Source organism: Helicoverpa armigera, chromosome 25 (genome assembly GCF_030705265.1).
Source record: "Helicoverpa armigera isolate CAAS_96S chromosome 25, ASM3070526v1, whole genome shotgun sequence".
Taxonomy (NCBI): domain Eukaryota; kingdom Metazoa; phylum Arthropoda; class Insecta; order Lepidoptera; family Noctuidae; genus Helicoverpa; species Helicoverpa armigera.
Window position 1 is genome coordinate 9,354,871 of NC_087144.1, and position 22,087 is coordinate 9,376,957.

The 22,087-nt window shown below is 37.5% G+C and overlaps 2 protein-coding genes across 3 annotated transcripts in view; one reads left to right on the forward strand and one right to left on the reverse strand.

Moving 5' to 3' along the window:
* The window catches only part of LOC110376650 (uncharacterized), a 223,185-nt gene extending 208,579 nt beyond the window's left edge, over positions 1-14,606 (reverse strand). For both annotated transcript variants that reach the window (XM_064041620.1, XM_064041618.1), the window contains exon 1: positions 14,463-14,606. The gene's annotated coding sequence lies outside the window, so the exon portion shown is untranslated. The remainder of the gene's footprint in view (positions 1-14,462) is intronic.
* Dnalig1 (DNA ligase 1) overlaps positions 1-22,087 on the forward strand; it is a 362,733-nt gene that overhangs the window by 298,341 nt on the left and 42,305 nt on the right. The gene's annotated exons all lie outside the window — the stretch shown is intronic.

Genomic DNA, 22,087 nt, shown 5'->3' on the forward strand with positions numbered 1-22,087 from the left:
GAAAATATGAGATACTATTCGTGGCGATGATGGTGATATGATAATAATTTTACAAAATTATTATAAATTGCCATTAAAATGCAAAATAGATGTCAGTTAAATAACGATGAATTGTTTTTGATACACGTATCATCATGAAAAATACATAGAAATATCACTGCACAGGTTTAAAAGTATTTTAGAATTGATGTTATACTTTCCTCAAGGAAGTTCCTTCATAGAAAAATACCCGTAGTTACTGTCACAGTAAACTATTGTCATTTGTCATTCAATTCATTAACTGTTGGCCTATATTGTGAAGAGTACGTGGAAAGTGCGGTCATGTGCCAGTTTGTGGTCTGTGACGAGTCTTAGTAATTAGCTCCTAGGCAATAATGGGGTAAGTAAACCTGCTTGTTGCCAACTGATGGTCGTGTAAACTATATTTTCTCGCTAGAACTGCTTGGTCGGGTTTTTTGTGTTGGGGATGGGATTTTACTTTTGTTTTTTATTACTAGGTTTATTTCACATTAGGACGATTTATTTCATACTTCGAATGTTAAAAGCATTTAAATTACTTCAGTTAATCAAAATAATAAGTGTTCATTGTATAGTGACACAATGAAAAGTAATTATTATGATTACAGTACAATGAAAACTAATCATCAGACTCTTTATAAGATTCTGAGATTTTTCGTTATCAGAATTTAATTACATCTAGGAGGAATTGAATCTTCGAGGAATAGAACCTACTACCCAACGGCCACGCAATAATAGGTCTTAGCACAAATTACCATAACGTGGTCATCAGTATTCAAGTCGCGGATGATCATAACGTTAACTGTTCGCGGAGTAATAACTTATATCATACATTGTCCTTGAGGGACCAGTCACATGTGGTGACACGAGTGCAGACACGTGCCTACACTAGTGGTAGCGTGGTGGCTATTGACCTCTGATCCTAGTGTGAGTTTCAGTAATGAGTGATGATTTAATTCCTGTTGTTTGTTTCGCTATCGTCTATAAAATAATTTGATCAGACTCTATTCACTATTCAGTTTCACTATATCGCATTACAGACCATTAGGTATAAGAAAGACTTCCGTAAAGCATTATATCGCTACTATCGTTTACTTAGTTTGTTCCTATACGAATATGTATATCGTCATCGAATCAGAAATCTCATAAGTTTACCTAACGTCTAAGACAATACGAGGCTGCATAGACACAACCTCGCGAGTGGAACACATAAGTTCGACAAAAGCTAGCGTGGCGTGGTTACACTGTCGCGTCCAATAAATATAACCTGAGCTTACCTCCCGCCTCGCGCTACGGGCTTTCTCGGAGACATTGACTTATAAGTAAACCGGCGACTATTAGCCGCTCATAATAGAAGACAGCAGTCAAATGTGATTTTGAGAGAGAGATTACCTCTAGAGAAGCGTACTTCATCTTCAAACACATCGTCTCTTACCATCAGGTGAGATATGCGTATATACCCATAAATAAAAATATAAAATATAATATACATTCCTAATAATTTACCTGGACAAATTATGTGGTGTCAATGATTTCTTTAATCCACCTCTCTGATATATGTAGAATGTAAGAATGACTCAATCCTGGCACGCAAATCCTGGCCTGTCGTTTACATTTTGAAAGATGCAATGTTTTTCTCTTCAAAGTCGTCCCCATAGATTGGGGATCGTGACCATCATTAGGCAATGTTTTTACGAGGGGTAAGAATCAAAACCAAAACCATGAACATTGCGACTACTAGACCGACGAGTCAGTTCAACTCCGAAAGTCGCGGGTGTGCAGCCAGCCTTGCCGTATCAATAGCGATGGCTGTCGTATTCCCGCACATATGAGGAACGTGTCGGATACAATCTGCCTCACGCTCGGCTCGAGCAGATTTCCTTTTGTGGGGGGTTAAAGGTTACTAGTTTTAAGTTTATGATGTAAGTTATGATGATAATGTTATTTATAATGTAAGTCGAAAAAAGGATAGTCTCCCCCAATAGGTAATAATTGCTTTATGGCAACTTCAGCTTAAAAAAGTACGCACATGTATTAAAATCAAAGAAAACTTAAAACGTGGTTGTAATTATAGCATGACGATAACGTATTTTAAATTCCGCATCTGCTGGCAATCTTTTATAAACTTTTTGATCTTTTCCACATGATGCCAATTTAAAATCATCATCAACGTCATACCTCGTAATTGTCAGATGTAATAAGGCTACAATAATTGGGTAAAAGCGCTGAGCTCGAACAAAGGCGCGTCGCCTTGAGCGCGAGGAAGTGAGAGTCTTTGTGTTCACTTGTAGGAAGCCGATCGCTTCCTGAACCCGCTCTCCCGTAACATACTGTATTTGTACCGAAAATATCTATATACCAGGTGTTTCCTTCTGTTTCATCCGCGTCCCGTGGAAACTAAGTCCCTTACCGGGATAAAGGCTATCTTTATCATCCCGGTATAATATATCTTCTCTACAATCAAAGAATTTTTGATTTAGTTCAAGTTTCGAAGCCTTTTCAATACAAACAAAGTGCAATGTTACAGTACAGAAGAATATTATTTTACTTACTTGAGAGGACTTTACAGTTGGCTTGTATGTAATCCATGTTTGTACTTTCAACGACAAGATATTTAAGACAGCCAGAGTTTAAAGTTGGTAGACAGATAACATTTTATTATAACATCGTTTTATTTGAGCCTGGTACAATCAGGATCAAAAGTCGATGACCACATGCAGATTTTCAAAATCACTGTACATACAATACAAGCTAAGCAAGTAGTCAGAAATATCAGTGATTTCTGTCACAAAGCGACTGTAGAATCCAAGATCAAAGTTACGAAAAGAGTATCAATAATGATGTATCGTCTGGTTGGTACAGTCGGTGACAGCGCTGCGCCGGATATTGCCGACTGTACGCGACACTCAGGCTCAGGTACACTCGCTAACACAATTTCCTCGCGTATTTCCGCGCACTAATGGTAAGTAATTCGCTTCCTGCTCAACATGTTCCTACTTATCTACAACTATTTACCTACAAATAATGTGTATTGAGTGTATCTTCACCCTTTACCGTATCGTCATCCGTAACTTTTTTTTGTTTGGAATGGATAAACTCAAAAACTACTGGATCGATTTAAAAAATTCTTTCATCATTAGAAAGATACATTATCTGCAAGTAACATAGGCTATATTTTATCCCAGTACGGCAGTAGTTTCCACGGGACGCGGGTGAAACCGCGGCAAGTATTCTATACATAGTAGATATAAGATATAAGAAGAGCAGATATAAACATAGCATCTAGTTTTTTACCGTTGAAATAATTTAAATCACATTACTATTTTTTTGCTGTATTAATGTGTTCCGAGAAGATGCTACCGATCGTGATCGATATAAAAACTGCGCTTGCTCATGATTTTTAATGTCCCATCATTTTTTACAATGGAAATCTCTTTGTACTTATCTAACTTTTCCCGAAAACTAACAATAGTGACCGGATAAGGGTTTAAACTATCAAATGTTTTGATCCTTGTAATCATAACCCACCCAAAACAAAAATGTGAAAGACTGCCAAGTTCGATAATATGGGAATGCTTCGCCTATAAAAGAAGTGAGATCTGAATAAGTACCAAGTTCCATACACATACCTCAGTTAAAAATAGTTACTTTTTAATGATGTTACTTGGCAAGTTTTCATACACCTTGTTATAAACCTACTAAACGCAATGAATCAAGTATTTAATTTTCTATTAAAACTTGCCAAGTAATCATCATTAAAAAGTAACTATTTTTAGCTGAGGTATGTGTATGGAACTTGGTACTTATTCAGATCTCACTTCTTTTATAGGCGAAGCATTCCCATATTATCGAACTTGGCAGTCTTTCACATTTTTGTTTTGGGTGGGATTTCATTTATTTTTGTAAGGTTGTTTATTTTATTTTTTTCTTATGATGAAGTTAGTTAAAGAAATGTCTCATTTATACTATTTTTTAGATTTTTTAATATGCACTATGTTTCTTACAAAGAAATGAACTAGATTAACTAAATGGACTAGATTTACCAACTGACTGACATGTCATGTTATCATATATTATGTTCGTGGATCAAAGTTACACATTCGTTATTTTCGAAAGTGATTCACACTTGGCCGTTTTCAGATTTTTACTTTACTTTGACGAAATACAAACCTTTGTACCATTCGAAGATATATTATATAAATATAGATAAATTTAGTTCGTTTTAGTTCCTTAGGGGTATAAATTTACACCGGGTATTTTACACCTTCATTATTTTGAAACCGACTCACACTTGGCCATTTTCAGATTTTTCCCTTTACCTTGACATAAAGACCTACCTCCATGCCAAATTTCAAGTCAATACGACCATTGGAAGTGGTCTAGGTTTTTGATGAGTGAGTGAGTCAGTCAGTCAATCAGTGAGTGTATAGTAAAAATAGCGATTTTCTGACGTCAATATATCAAGACCTATAATAGGTATATTAATGAAATTTTGTATTTTAGATAAGTGAGGGGGTCTCAACAGATACTAGAAATTTGATATGCGTAAATAAAATAGATTTTGAGTTACAGGGGGGTCGAATTTGGCCTGAAATGGTTCGTGTAATATAACCCACGGCCGGTGTGTCGCTTTTTTTGCTCGAACTTGGCGGACACACTGCCGTGTGTCTAGATATGTGTGAGTACAGCTACATCCGGTTAGACTGGAAGCCGACCCCAACATAGTTGGGAAAAAGGTTCGGAGGATCATGAATCATAATAGGTATGTGTGAGTTCGGTACAAATCTTTTCAACCTTTGTATGATTGAATTAGAATACAAAAAAATACGTTTATGCTAAACTATCAGATTAATAGAAGTGCTTAAATAAAACCTAGACATTTTACCTTTGCTTAAATACCTGTGTTTCTTTTATACGTCCAAAATAAATGTCATGTGTTTTATCCGATAAGGTATTTCTACATTTTTGCTGACCAAAGAATACCAGCGTTTACCTCAAAGTGACCGAACCAACATGGCGGCCAACTATGTACTTGAACCCGTAGTGACCTTGACCTTGATCACGGTAGGTAATCAATACACTATAACTGTTCAAGGTCATCACCATTCGACTGCTACGTAAGGAAGATTAGTTTGTTTTTATTAATTTACGAATGAAAATTAATTTTGTATGTTTATGTTTATATCTTGGCTGTTTGAACTTTGATCGTGTTTTGTTATCTTTTTGGCTTCCGAAGTTTTTGTTGAGGTAAAGAAACCAGATTTAAAACGAGATTATTAAAAAATCTGTAGCTAAGTTATAGCGCGAAGAACTTAAAAAAATACTATTCCATTCCCCTTAACATTTTGTGAATTCTCCCGTACACTAAGGTCGTACACAAATTCGCGTATGCTTTCATATCCAACACTTTTAGGCTGCGGTAAACTCTCTAACTAAACGCGACACACTACAGGGTACAGGCTCACTAATACACTATTCAGGAGCAATCTATTGATACGAGCACCAACTTAGTTGTGTTGAGCAAGTTGTGAGACCCGAGAGATGGGCAAATTGTTTGTGTATCCCTGGCAGCAGCGATCTGTCCACAGAGATGTAAGATAAACTAACAGTATTGATTCCTGCCTCACAGTTTAGAGTCTCGAGGATGAGTAGATTAAATAAATTCGTTTGAAAAGGAAATAAGTTCAGGAAAGTTAGGGTTTAAATGGAATGGAATAGGATACTGTTTAAAGCTGGTTTTCTATTTAATAAGACGTTAAGTGAAGTATACATATCTACTTTCTGTAATATGCACTTTTTTAAAGTTTTAAAATAATGTGGGGTCAAAAAGCTAAAAACGACGATTAAACATTGAGGTAACATCGTTTCTCTGAAGTTCAGTGGTTCCGTTAGTAATTAACTTTTTAACTTAACTGCAGAACTGCTCAAGTTTTAAACTGCAGCTAACTTTGTGACTATCTGACCATTTTTTCAGTTCAAACGAGAGAGTTCAACTGTTCGCTGAACAACTTTGGATTATATTTGAATCATAAATCAGATTTTAATAATTTGAATAAAAACTGAGCTTTAAATAAGGTTTTTTTCCAAAACAATTTTCCTCTTTGTAGGCGTAATTTTCAGAAAGGTAATGTAATTGGTGAAACGTCATCTACAGCTCGTCCGGGCAATGATAATATTTTCAATAAATAAATAACCTGCCACGTTCGCGTAGCTTACAGGCTATGAATAGAAAGCTATCGGCGATCCATTGATGTCATTTAAGACATAATTAGGAATTATTTAGGTTTTAACATATAACTTCTATATTAGACAGGTATATCATGTCCAGATGGCGAATGATTATTGTGACTATATGATTGGAGTAACGGTATCTTAACGCATTATAAATTTAGGTAGACTGATGATGTTTTTATTAAAATGAAAACCCTTCTCGTGTATAAAATGCAAGCTTCCCAAAAACATTTGATATTCCTAGAACTCAATAATGGACGTGAGGTTTTTGCTCGCAATCCTACCTACCTATATACCTATGTATGTGTGTATATAGTATTTGAGCATCAGTTCGTTCTGAGCGGTTCTCAGAAGCACTCAAACATATGCGGGGTCTCGTTACATCGGAAACGGCTCACTTGTTACTGCAAGCTCTCGATATTATTGCCGATGTACCATGTTACGAGTATCTGTGCTTCTTACTTACAAACAGATAAAGCTCCTTTTAGATATTAGAGCATTATATAACGAGGTATATATCTGTGTAACAGTGTTGAAATTAAATGGCTGTTAAAGTCACCGTCTAATAATTCTGCGAAACATTTGACAGATCAAAGAAAACTTTCTAACAAACATCAATCAAGTTACTTCGCCTAATTGTGCTGTCACGGCGTTTCAGTTTATATTGATATTACAGATATATATTAAGTATATAAATGTTTTAAAAATAAAGCTTGGAAAATAAAATATCAATTAAGAGCTCTCGATAAGTACTCCCTATTAATTAATATATGTGTCAACATGAACTCGATATCGTTAAACTCGGCCTGACGATGATGCACAAAACTTGACCCAGTTTTAAACCTGTTTTTCAACTGGTTTCGGCAATTTGAGGTCGTTACATAACCGGAGATGAACGACCAAATATATACGAAAACAATTTAATATTTTTAATGAAGGCTCAAAGTTCAAAGCCCCACGAACCATTTCACCGTACGTTTGCGCGGCGAACGAAAAATAAATTTGTTTTTCTACTTTCTGGGAAGCTGGAATTTATATTTTGATGCCCATTCATAGTGTGTTCTAGGAAATGTGAAGCTTTATTTAATTTTCATGTACGATGAATTTTTCGGCTACGTATTTGAATTTAGAGTGTACGCAACAGTAGTTTTATTCAATCCAGGAATCAATTTGATTTAGTGACAAAATAATCAAGTTATGACAACATTTTTTGCAAGGTTTTTAATTGAAATTCGGATAAATGTACAATATTTCAAAATGAAGCCCAAACCACATTATATAATAGTTACTACGCCCAAACTTCATCAATTTAATTTCGTTTAACAAAAACGTAATTTCTCGTGTAACAAACCGTGTATGTACTAGTAAAGTAATTACATACAAGAATTTCATTGACACCTCATCACGTAGGTACTCACACGCCCGCCGCCCGACTTCTACTAATTCCATTTTATTTCCCCGAGAATGACGAGCTCTTTGTCTACCACCCCCTCCCCTGCACCCCTCACACCCTCGCTCGCCCGGCAGTGCACGCGTTAAACCATTCTTGTTAAAACGCTATTTGAATACAGTGCGCGGTGAAGTGGCGACCACACTCCCCGTGGCTCGTTCCAAGAACCAAACTTTAATAACGTGTTCTTTTGTACGTGTAATAACATTTTATAACGCGTTAAAGCTTTTCTGGTAACACAATTACTATAGAAATTGTATAAATAGCACCTGTATTTTTCATTCGCTTTAGTAATCAAAGTTCAGCTTCAATGAAACGCTTGCGATTTTGTAATACCTGTCAACGACTGTATTAAGGTTTTGTGTGTTAAGTTTCAGTAGGCAGCTATAACAAGGATTGTGATAATGAAAAGCACACAGCGGCGAAGTAACAAGTAAAACAAATGGAGAGCTGTGTGCGCCCACGCCACCGCCACGACACGGCCACGCGCCGCGATCACACGCCGCCCACAGAAAGCTTACACACTTCAGTTTTACTTTATTTAATTGTTTAAGTTAGTAAGATCCTAGTTAGTAGTATCACATTTAGCTACACAAGGCAATCTACATATGTACAATGTCATTTTCTTTTATTAGCATATAAGACTTGATCGTTTATTTTCATGGGAAATAGAGAGGTACCTATTATAAATGATAAATATGGGCTTTAATATCAAACTTCAATCAATTAATTGAATTTATATCGATATAGTTAAGTACCTCGTTTTGTAGTTGATTGATGACAGCGTGTCACTCACTGTGAACGCGATAATAATGGCTTGCAAATAATATAGCATTTGTTGCCCTCAAAATGTTAATTGCTTTACTAGAAACTGTCACTGAAATATTTATTAAAATCTACCAGTGTTGACACGTAGATATACAGACCTACAGTAACATAATATTCCACTACACAAAGTTCGTTAATCGTCATCAAATAACGCGAAAAATTCCAACACCCTGTTATCTTGTTAATTAAAAAGTTCAGCAATTACTTGTGTTTGGACTCCAATTACTTTTGATGTATATCTACTAGCACTACTATACATATACATACCTACATGTAGGTATATAATATTGGCACCTTCAATAGATTGAGGCCTGGTGGAAGGCTTAATCAAAGTGTAGTGAATGGGCCATTGTGGACGGAGTCTCCTCACACAATGGACGGCAGATGTTGTTAGCACCTCGCGCCTCGTGGAGCGACCACGTGCCACTGGTCATAAAAAGAATAAGTTTCTTTTTATGATAGAGGACTTGATTGATTGTGGCGACTGAATGGTAGATATACCTATGTCTCAGACTATAGTCACGATTTCAATATGTAAGCAGAAGTGTATTACCAATTTGTCATAACTGAGGGTCTTTCAAAAGCTCTTTTAAAGTATAATCTAATCTCTACGCTTTGTTTCTCTACCGATATCTGCAAGATTCAGAAAGTTTAAAAATTCAAAGATATGTTGACTTGTCTGATAACATCTCACACCTATTTATGCATGAGAACGCTTTAGTTTAGCACCTCTACATATCCCACACTATTTAAGATTATAATTAAACGTCGTGCCAGTGGCTCCGCAATCTAAAAGCCGTGAGTACAATACAGCAGCGTAGTGTGAGCGTGAATACCTTGCAGGCCACAGGTTTGAATGGCCCTGGCTGAATGAGCGGCCTCCGCGCCTGAGAATGACGACTGACCTTGCAGCTGCTGCCAGCTGCACTGGTCACATGCTGTCACGCTCACGGTCGATATTGAACTAGAGCGGTTTCTATGCGTAATGTGAAGGTTGGAGCAAATCAAAGAAAACATTTCCAGCAATCGTTTTACGAATGAAAATAAAAATCGACGATTTTAAACTTATTTAAAAGTATCATCCTTGATCAAGTTAATACATAAACTTGATTCTACTAAAAGAAATTTCCCAATACCCAATTAATTCACCAAGAAAGATCACTAAACTGCGCTCAATTGCCATACAAAAACCAACTACAACCATTGTGTTATGTACGACATAAACAACAGCAAGTTGTTTACATCCTGCGGTGCAGGGACGCGGATGACGCCGGAGTCGCGGGGTCACTGACCCGGCTGCACCCACGCCTCGCTCTCCTGTATCGACAAACTGCAACACTGCACCACTGCACACGCCTCTCACCTGATCACAAACATACAGACAACTCTGTCTGTTTGTATCAACTTTGTTACTCTGAACTGTTCAAAGCAACTTTAGATTAGTTCTGATTACATTGTCGTTGCTTCAACTCTGCTTGTCTTTGGTTGAAAATGCAAAGACGGTAATTCGTATGGACGGCGGTCTTTATAACTTCAGTCGGTAATTTGCAGCAAGATTAAGATGCCCAGGGGAGTCGTGAGATCAATGAAGTGTTAGATAGATACTCCCTGCAGTGTGGCCGAATAAAATTTATTTTATATTTTAAAATTTTCATGAAATGTGTCCCAAAATCGGATTAAACAACAACAAAATACGATGCACTGTAGTTTCATGTCGGGGTATATGTAGCTGAAAACTAAAGCTTTATTTACCCCGACGCGAAAGCACAGTTATTTTATTAGAGCTATGTATTTCGACTTTTTAAATGGTTTTCGTACGTTAAAACGGAGCTCCTTTCATAAGGGTACTCATTATATTGCTTTACGATAGCGTGAAGACAGACAGCACTAGAGAAGTCAACCATATGTAAAGAATTAGGTTTGAATTCTGAGAAGTGATTTACGAGAGCGAATAAAATATATTCTGTAAGGGTAGCATGAATATCAAATAAAGGTTATTGAAGTACAAATCTGACAAATTGTATTGTACCCAACATAATGTTTATCTGAATTGTAGTACCTTCTCGTAAAATATGTTTCGAGTTTTCCTTGTAATAAGAATCGTAGAAAAATATGACTGGTGACTATCTTGAAGTGTTTATACATATAAGTATCGCGTTTAAATCCCGATTGTTTAAAAATATATGTGCAAATCGCTGTTTAAGTTCAAAAACCTGTAATACGTAAGTTTGGCTCTCATGATACGTGCCATCACAATAACTGCAGTTTTTAGTAGGAACGGTTGCAGAACTAAGCACTGCTTAGCCAGCGCACACACGTGTTAGGTAAGTACCTAATGCTGTTCAGTTATGCTGAATTTTGTAAAAACTTCTTATGAAAATCATTACAGATTTATTTTATTTAGCTGTTATATATATCATTTATGTAAAACTTAAGATGATTTTCAGCTGTTATGTTATGTATACCTAATTTATATAAACTGAAGATAATTCAGATAATGCAGATTTGTGCAAATAAATGCAAGGTTTAAGCCGCGGGCATTACAGTAAGTATTGCTGTTAATTGGCGGCAGATACGCGGCTAATTAGCACTAATGATAGTTTTAAGTCGCCCGCTCGCCCGCCGCCGAAGCTCGCCCGGCGGACGGATTACAAACGCAGGGATGCTACTGACAATGAACCCATATTTAAACTGTACACCATTACATTAGAAGTGAAATATAAATCGGGGACAAAATTGATTATTTTTATAACTTAAACAACCGAAACAAATTGTAATTTTGAGGCAATACGTCACGTAAGCACGTAGGTAAATATAACAGAATCTGACTATGGTACCTATTTATTTACCCACGTAACGAAACGAAACGAAATTCGTTTCAAATATTTAATTGATCAGTAATGTATTCAGTTACTTCAATTAGGAAGCGCTAACGTCGCATCAATCACTTGTGAGATCGTCGCACAGAGAGAGCTTCTGCGAAGTAATTACTGTAACACGTTTGTGTATCGGATACATTCTGTTTGCAAGAGCTTAGGTGATCGGAGTTCACGTTCAATATGTTTATATTCAATGACGATATATTTTGAATCTTCTTGATCGAGTGACGACCACTCTGTCAATTCGCCATTGTTAGTCGCCATTGCTCTCGTGTTGAAGCTCTTAGTGAGCACTCGTCAAGTGGACCACAGACTGCAGTCTCCACTTGATTTTTGCATCGGTGATCTGCCATCTCTGGTGCATTCAACTTTCTCCAGCACCACAAGTCATACATTTGGTATACATTATAAGAAATAAAATGAAATTTTTAGGTCCGTTCAACCCTGCGCGTAAGTCGTCGGGCAGCGACATTCATCTTGCACTATCGCTGCTAAATAGTTGTAACCCTAAGCCGCTGAGCCTCGAGCCACGAGCCCACTGAGCCAGCGCTCGTAAGCCACGACAAGCGACCGCATTTATTTAATTAAATCATCCAAGTTATAAGTAAGTTATACTTAAGATACGCGCAAGTTATTCGCGGTGGTATCGCGAGGTTCAGCTATAACGACTTGCCGAACTTATTGTGAAATGTAATAACGTCGTCAGTGCGATGTTCGTAACTTGTGTGTGCCTAATGAGGCTTGAGCGAGGCTTAACTCGACTTGCGAAAGCGATAGCGAGTGTAAATAAATCGATTTATCATAATATCGCGCCGCCCTTGTGTTCATTTGCGAATCGCGTTGCAGTTAAAATAACATAAGTTTTTAAGCTTTTTATACTTTTTGTGTTGAGTCGAGTTTTGTTACACAAGTATACCCCATATAACATATTATGTTGTTATTGAGGAATACAATGTATGATCCGTCTTCAAGTAAATTAAATTGTAATTCCGAGCAGTGCACGACTCGTGGTTACCGCACAGTGAAGTCTAGCTGCAAGTGACACGCTGTTACAAACTCGTGTTGACTGCTACAATACAGCTGCGATGCTTTGTGTGTAACATACATGTAGCAAGCAATTAACGCTGCCAACTAAATTAATATTACTTGCTAACTGAGCTCGCTTGATGACTTATTACCTACACACGTACTCTTCTTCAAGATTATTTTCTAACTGTTGTGAGAATGTTGGAAGTCAGATGCTCCATGTGGCAATCAGCAGTCAGCTGTGTTCGATTAGACGTGGGTAAGAAAAGGCTAGGCAGATTAGATGAATGAGAAACGAAGTAAGAAAGGAGAACATTGTAACATTTTTATGATAAGAATGCAAAATGTGCTGTTTATTTGATATCGCGAAACGCTTACTTAGAAAGTGGTATTTTAAACATTGATGAGAATTTTCTCAGTCGCAGTGGTAATAAAATATGCAACAGCAAGAAATTGAACTGTAGAAAATTTAAGCTTCATTAAAGACCTCTTCTTACGTTTATTCTGTGTCAATAGAAGGGTGAGATTTAGGAAAACTAAACGAAGACTGCGGTGCAGTCACAGATATAGTTGACTCGAGTCTGTCGCAGTCACCAGATGGTATCGCCTCGGGATGAACTCAAGAATTAGTTTTCATATCATTGCACTTTATCTACATACAAGTTATATTCAGAACGTTAGCAGCATCTGTTTGCACGGAGTTCAGCTGACAATGTGCTTCATAAAACTGAATGGGAATAGGTACCGTGGTTCAGGTAACGCAGTCGGTTCAAACAATGTTGACATCACAACGTGCTTTACATACAAATCTCTGCATTTCTTCAAGATGCTTTCATAAGGTTTTATTTACAACGATATTGCTTTACCACTATAGCAAATGAAGCCAGCAATAGTGACAATAGGTTGAATTTTGTAATTTTAATGATTTTTATAATTTTGACGATGAAAAAATTGTAGACGGTGTCCTTCTTGTCGAGTGAGCATCAGAAGGTAGCAATTAGGTAGCAACTCTTAATAAAAAAAACAATACTTTTGAGCAGTTTCTTCACACTGGAAAAAGTGACATCATCCTGATAATCAGAATGGCTGTCACCTTTAGATGCTGATTATCTTCAAAACCACGAGGGTAGCAATTAGTAGCAACTAATGGAGCTAGTAGCAATTAGGTAACAACTCTCTATATTTATTTCGAGGGGATCTATGAGGAGTGACAGTGATTCTGACGGGTCATGAAGAATTATATATGCGTATATATAGTTTCAGAGATACTATAATTGTGTATGTACTGTGAATAGAATTAAGTGACAGGTTCATATTAAAGCTATGATGAGTCACATCGCTGTGGATCTGTCTCCTTTATTTCGGGAAAGAGTACCTTCAGTCGTATAGTACAAATTCCTGTTTCGATTAAGAGAAATTGATCTTCATTTAATAGTGTTATAAGAATATTTTATATTTATATTAAACTATTTAATATAAATTATATTTAAAAAAAAAAACGAAGATCTGCCATGAACTTATCTCAGAGTATTGCCGTGTCCTACATCTTTTATCTAGACTAATTTACTTCTTACTAGTGAGCTGGCCCCGACACAAAGCGCTCCATTATGTATCAATAACAACGTACACGATCATAACATCATCCATCGCTAATACAACTAATAACTATTCCCAATACACCATGTCATTATCTTAATGTAACATTAAGAAAATTGCTTTTCAGTTATTAAACCCTTTGTCCGAGTCGCGAATATACGTGTGTACCCTACGTATAGGCATGGGGTCGCTGGTACGCAGACACCATCGATGTGTCAGTTCTTTTGTTACGTAAATCACCTGCCACCACCATGGCGGGTGATGCCGGGTGCACCGCAACGCTGGGAGAGGGTTCGACGACTCCCTTCACACGTGGTGACGCGAGAAAAATATGGAAATTTATTTTTATTTCGAAAACCGGGTCACAACCTCACTGCCTACCGACGCAGCGCCGACGTTTCAGCGATATTATACAACATTCAAGCGACACTTACCGTACAAATCACTCCCAAGTTCTTTCCTTATTTGTACACGAACGTTTTAATTTATTTGATTGAAACAATTCACCATAACACTCGCGACGCGGCTCTCACTAGTGAAAAGCGCGCGCATCGACCGTGCGCGCCGACGGCTGCCGTGCGACTGATGACACGGCACTGTTTACGCCGTCTCGCGCATGCGTCTTCAACTACCCGCTTATTTCGACGCTAGCTTCGACTCGTACTGCGATCGATTTTGTGCCATATTGCTCAGGAATAAGGTTCACGGGTTGTGGAGACATGAAGTGCTGTAGTGTGGTCACGTTGAGTATGGCTCGTATCTCGTTCACTTTTTTCCCGCTGTTCGCTTTCAGTGTGCGTTACTGCGAAAGGCTTTCTTTTGACTCATCAGTTAGATCAGTTCAGTGATTATTTCCCGCGGTTTGTTATTACTACTGCTGGTTCGGGTTACAGATCTAAAGGCCGTAGCCCTGATAGGATCAAGATTCTCACGCAAGTAGGTGAATCGTTTTGTTGGTGACCCTGCGTAAAACTGTAACAAACTGTTTTAATCATCATCATTCCTCAGCCCTTGTCACAATCTTATTTGGAGCCAGCGCAGCATATCGCCCTCTTCTATAAATTCTTCTTTTCATTCAGCATTAATGAAGGTATAACATCTTTAATCGTGGAATTATTCAGAAACGCAAAGGCCTTCAACACCATTTTCAGTAGAAACAAAGGATTTATACAAATGATGATTTGACGTGACGTTGTTACGACCACCGACTGGCACGGTGCAGAGCCGGCTCGGGGCAGCCCGGGGCGTCTCCCTGACAGGCGGGAAATTGATGGAAATGTGAATATACTCCACGGTTTATATAACATGACATCTGCATGGAACGGAAATTATTCACAGCTGCTGTACCTTCAGCAGGTGACAAACATAATTCTATAAATTGATTTCAATATGAGTCTACTGTAATCATTATGTGCTAGTGTAGTACTACTTACTCAGTGCAAGTAGCACCTTACTGCATGCAAGTGGATTAAATGACCCACCTTGCTACATATGTACATAGTCCAGCGAGACCATAATAATTTATGAGCAATGAGTTATATAATATTATGAACACAAGCTCGATCATCTACTTAATTAACATATTTCTAGGTAATTCATTAGTTGAAAACAACAGCATTATTTAATGCAAAGGCTGTTTGAAAGTAAGTAATACATCCAATCCATTATAATGCCGTGAGAGGGTCATTAGTGACGTTTTGTGAGCGATACGTTACATTTCACGTGAATGCATATTCCATTCCATCCGTGAGTGAATGATGAGTGCGGAGTGAGCGCCTCTCGAGTGGATCACTCGCGGTGACACCGACGCGGGGTCGATGCACCTTCACCCTGTAATACTTACTACTTACGTAATTTATGTTATTGCCATTAATACGCATAATGGAGTAATGCATTGTAACGTCTGCGCTCGTTATTTATAGTGCATTGCTAATAAATTACCTGAGTAGTCACGCTACAGTGGTAATGCTGTACATTAGAAACGCGCAGCTCTGTAAGCTCTGAAACATCTACCTGCTGATTTACTTATTAATATCGTAACATAAATTATTTAAAGTCATACATTAAACCGTAGTTTGGATCTTGTTATCTGGATGGAGTCTGTGCTATCTGTAGCCTTGTCAGAGATGGTTATCCCGGGTGACGCTCGCAGCATCCGTTCGGCTGACGGTGCTGTCGGTACATATTTCTCGGTCAAGTGGGAATAAATCCGAGCCAGATGTGTTGTGCTGCCGACGGTACTTGATTTGTTATCGTTTAGACTTCACAAAGGGAAAGGGTTGTCGTGAAATACGTATCTACGACGCTGAGAGATAGGTATTTGTTGACAATTTATGAGATCACTTACGACTGGCCTTGTTATCAAAACTCTCTTGGATATATTACTATTTATAAGGCTTCATACATCGTCATGTGATTTAGGACATAAAAAGAAAATATTGTAATTATGTAAGTACAACTAACACAATAAACATTGTTCCTGAAGTGTAAATAAATAAGTTTACAATATAAAGATAACTTTATATTCTTTTACAATAATACAAATCTCCTTTCATTAAAATATTCGATAATAACGGGAAAAAGAAATAAAAACGGTAAGCGCGCTCGAACTACAAAAAAATAAACAATAGTCGGCTACAGCGCTACGGCGCTACGGCGTAGACAAAACGAGCGCTACGAGTGATGCGGCTACGACGTGCGTCCGTGACGATTGTCCCTCGCCCGCGTAGCGCGCTCCGACCGATATGCGTTATTGACAAATGAACAATATTGTTTCTGAATCGGATTCCTATTTGTTAGCCTTTTTTACCGAAAAGTATTTTTCATCCCACCATCTCGGAAAGAGTAGTTTTATTTTGATATCTGAGCGCAAAAGCCGTTTTTATCCTCTAGAGCGTCAAAGTGATTTGAATTTAGAATATCGTGTGCAATACTCCATTTGTGACAATTTTGATAAGACTTTTCAAACAAATACATATTAAACAAATAGAATACTGCTTAAATTAATTATTCAATTAATTAAGTAATTTTTATTTTTGTTTTTACATAGATTTTCAACCTCGTTTCATTTTTAAACTGAGTTTTCAAATAAATGAACTTTAATAGGAACTTCTTTTTAATTTGATACTCGTATGTGCGCGCCATTTAGTTTTTTTGCATTTAGTAATTTCCTCGATGAGGTGGGATGAAAAGTTACGTGTTGCACTCGAGTGCAAAGATTTTTCACCTTGTGCTCTTTTGATTCCCTCGCTATCGCTCAGGATTCTAATTATTGAAACACTCGCTACGCTCGTGTTTCGTGTTTATTTTAGAATCCTTCGCTTGCTCGGTCATCAAAATTGAGACAGCGGTTAAAAAGCAACTTTGCACTCTTGTATAACAAATAACTATTATTCCAGCCATTCTCATAGTACGCTATTATCGGATATAACTGAGCTGGGAGCTCCCATGAATTATTGCGCTGATTTTATGCTGAAGAATTAACGGTTGTGTTGAACTATTTAAGTAGTTATTTTTTTACATTTTGAATTATTCTCGGTTCCTGAATTATTGTTAATTATTATTAATTGCAGTCAATTTGTAATAAAAACTACCTAAGTCTGTCTTTTTTTACAATATTTCCCCTCTGATTCCTGGGTAAAAGTATAATATGCACACTGCCTACGACACAAAATGTGCATTGCATTGCACAATTCTTAGCCACCAAACATAAAGAGCGAAACTGAACAAAAATTCAACGCATTTTGCAATGCCGACGTCATCCTCCCAAGTGGTCAGCGGGTAGCTGTCGGCGTGTCACTGTCGGTCACTGTCGGCGTGTCAGTGTCGACGTGTCAGTGTCGGCGTGAGGCGCGTGCCGCACAACTTTTAACAGCGTGTCAGCGACACGCGCTCCAATTAATCTGAAGCTCATTGTTACTACCCACTGGCTGTCAACGCCATCATGTGGTGCACTGCATGTACAAACAGGTAAATTAAACGCTTGGTCGGAAATGTCAACTGACCACAACAATAGCTGTGAAGTATAATTAAACTATCTACAGCGCTTTCGATTCGAAATGAGCGATCACCTTCACCATACGCCGAACGAAACAAAACGAATAGTTTACATAAAATCTCCTGAATCATCAAAATGAACATTGTTCTTCTTTGTGATAAATATAAAATTACTGATTTATTTTACTTTAACATTAAAATTAACTGTTAACAATTAGCTGAGCGCCTAGAGCGCCTAATTAGTGCAGGCACCGCGCCGTGTCTCCGCTCGTCTACAAAATGTCTCTCACGACAGTCGCTCTCGCCGACAACTAAACTGCTCGTTTGCACGCTCAACTTTTAGTGTGCGTTCGCGCAGCGGAATGTTGTTGAATTTAAAGATTTTAATTATGCAGATAATAGGCTAGTTTCCTAAAAAATAATAATTAGTCCGTCTTGTAGATTGTCCAAAATTAAGCGATACGTATTTTTTCTTTTTTAAATTGGATCAGAACTTGTTAAGATATAGCGTGTTAAAGTTGAGTGTGACGTCACAAGTTGCTACAATTTTCAGGACACTGTGACGTAAAAGGCCCCCACTCCTAATTTTTGAAGTGTATTATCTTTGTCATTTTATGTTTAATTAAAAAAAGAAAAAAATACGTATCCAATATTTTTTGATTATCTAAAAAGCGGACTAAATATTATTTCATTATTTCGACCCTGGACACTACCCTATTAGTGTAAGACGTCCTATAATTGTGTATGGTAAATAAAAATTTGTGTATGCAGCCATTGTGGAGAAATTCACCAAAAACAGATTCCGCTGGGCGAACGTTGGCGAACGTTGTCCTGGCGGAACTTTTTTTAATCCGTAGACTTTAAAGAAAAGAGATGTGTCCAAAAATTAGTGTGTATTTGTGTATAATTATTTATGTATGAATAAAATCAGTGCATTCATAAACTTCGGAGAAATTCAAGTTTCCGCTACGCGAACGTTTGGTCATTAGCTAGTTTTCATATAAAGCGCTTACATAGAGAGCTGTAGATTTTTACATACGTTGTTTTGAATTTGTTTATATTTGTTTAAAAAACAGATTTAGAAAAAGTCATAGGGTTTAAAAGATAAAAATATAAACGTAAAATACACTTATTAGGTCTTAGTTCTTAAAGTATGCAGTTTGGAGTCTAGATTTTCACGTTTAAACAAACCTTGTAAGTGTCTGCAACCTGTTGCCAAGTATCAATGATGTTCCGTTAGTAATTAAAAAGTTATAGGATAATTTACCATGAATAGATCACTGTTTACAAAGCAGTCGAATATCACGAATTCTAAAGGAATTGCATGGTAAAATGTATGCCAATAATTAGTTTAATCATTCAACTATTCACTTGCAAAATTTCATGTCATTAAATTCAGTAATTAAAGAAAGACAATTATAATACTGACGAAGCATCGAAAACCTACATAATCCGACCAAGTTCGGATAGCTATAAAAAAGCGGCCGTGCCATTATCTTAGAAACTTGTTCTTAACTTGGAAGGTTAGTATTTATTATTATGGTACAGTCGCGTACACATTGTTTGATCCACTAAAGTTGCAAAGTGGAACGCTTGTGCATGCCTAGTCCATTGGTTAAATAGTCTAATAAGCTACAATATGATAAATATTTACCTTAACAGTAGGTAGTACACACTTACATGTGGTAATTATTTCATTTCCCTAAGGGGTCTATAGTTAGAATCCTGATCCGTGAAATCTTCAATAGAAATTAGCCGTATGAATATTATTTGTCTTAAATTAATAATATTTCTAGATTATATCTCAAGTCTCAAGCGCATACTTAAGTAAAGTACCTACGTATTAGTACCTTCTTTCTGTCATAGTCAAATACATTAAAAAAGTAGGTGTAGAAAACCTATAAATCATATCGAAACAACAATTGTGTTATCACCTGTACCAATTCAATACCGGTATTATAATGTAAATTTTGGGATGTTACCTAAATATATATTAATAAATACTAACCTTCCAAGTTAAGAACGTTTCTAAGATAATGGCACAACCGCTTTTTTATAGCTATCCGAACTTGGTCGGATTATGTAGGTTTTCGATGCTTCGTCAGTATTATAATTGTCTTTCTTTAATTACTGAATTTAATGACATGAAATTTTGCAAGTGAATAGTTGAATGATTAAACTAATTATTGGCATACATTTTACCATGCAATTCCTTTAGAATTCGTGATATTCGACTGCTTTGTAAACAGTGATCTATTCATGGTAAATTATCCTATAACTTTTTAATTACTAACGGAACATCATTGATACTTGGCAACAGGTTGCAGACACTTACAAGGTGGTGTGACTTGAACGGCGCTTCGTTGACCGTAAGCCCTAGACCAATAGGTTTTTACAGATCTATCCAGGTTGTAAGTCTGGACGAGATTTTCTGTGAGAGGTTTATGGAAAGCTGCACACAGGACCGATGGGAAATAGGAATCAGTAGGTACTTACAAAGTTCCGCCGGTTGCTGCAACTTGATCCACTCACACAGTACACAGATCACTTGTACACATATTATTTATAGTATGATGGGCGCCCAGTAACTCCCTGCAGGGGTTTTTGATTAGTTCAAGAAGTTTATTGAAGTTTATACATAGTTTTTGAATTTATTTTGCGGCGCGTTATGGCGGCCGGCGTCGTGTTTTTTGGCACTCGCGCGAAAGTTTTTTGCATTGACGGTGGCGCCACGTCTCGCTTGGTGAGTGGCAGTTTTTGGGAAATGGAAGGAACAAGGAATGCATGCAAGCTCAAACATTCCCCCCCACTTGAAATCAGTCCAGGGATTTCACAAAATAAGAGTCGAAAAGACTAAAAGATGTGTGTTATGTGTGCTTGAGTTCAAATCGTGCTGAATTACCTAGTAAGTTACGTGATTACGATTCTAAGTTTATAATTTTAAGTTAAAAGTAAGTTGATTTTAAGCTACATTAACAATAATTATGGTTAAAAAAAAAATACAATGGAAAGGTTAAAGTTTAGTTAGAAGTAGGCAAAGGGCAAATCTTGACTACAGGCCGTCGAAGTAGTCCTTTGGCCGTACGTAGCGTGACGACACGCACTACACCATCAGAGCCTAGATGAAGCTCGACAACACGACCGAAACGCCACTCCAACGGGGGAAGATTTTGTTCCACAATTGTAACTATATCACCCACTTGCACATTGACTTGGTCTTTGAACCATTTGCATCTCTGCTGCAGTGTATGAAGATCTCTTTGCCAAATTTTCCAAAAACTCTGTGTCATTTTCTGCAACAATTGCCATCGCTCTTAAGACGGTAAATACGTATCCGTAAGCGGGATCTCCGGTAATGATACTAAAGGACCACCAGTGATGAAATGACCCGGTGTCAAGACATCTACCTCAGTGGGATCGCTAGACAAAGCGCATAACGGCCGAGAGTTGAGGACGGCTTTTACTTTATTCAGCATAGTCAACATCTCTTCGAACGTTAGCACTTTTAAGCCAACAACTCGTTTAAGGTGGTACTTCATCGACTTAACACCACTTTCAAAAATACCGCCAAAGTGGCTAGCAGTTGGTGGATTATGTTGCCACACGATATTACGCTTTGTACACTCAGTATTAAGTTCTGACTCCTGAGTGGAAAGAAACTGGTGGACCTCGCTTAAGTAGCGCTTGGCCCCGACAAAATTTGTACCACAATCAGAGATAATAAGTTGACAAAGACCACGGCGTGATACGAATCTGTCCAAAGCTGCGATAAACGCACTTGTCGACAAGTCTGTAACTAGCTCAAGATGGATCGCTTTTACTGCGAGACATACCATCACACAGACGTACACCTTGTAAACAGGCGCCTTACGCCTTTTACTCTCTTTCACGATGAAGGGTCCTGCGAAATCTATCCCTATCTTTGAAAAACATCGTGAAGGTTGTACTCGGGGTGCCGGTAGATTTCCCATTATAGGTGAAACTGATGTGGAATTTACTCTGAAGCACGTTACACACTTGGAAAGCCGCGATCGTATTAATTGCGAATGCCCAAAATCCAAAA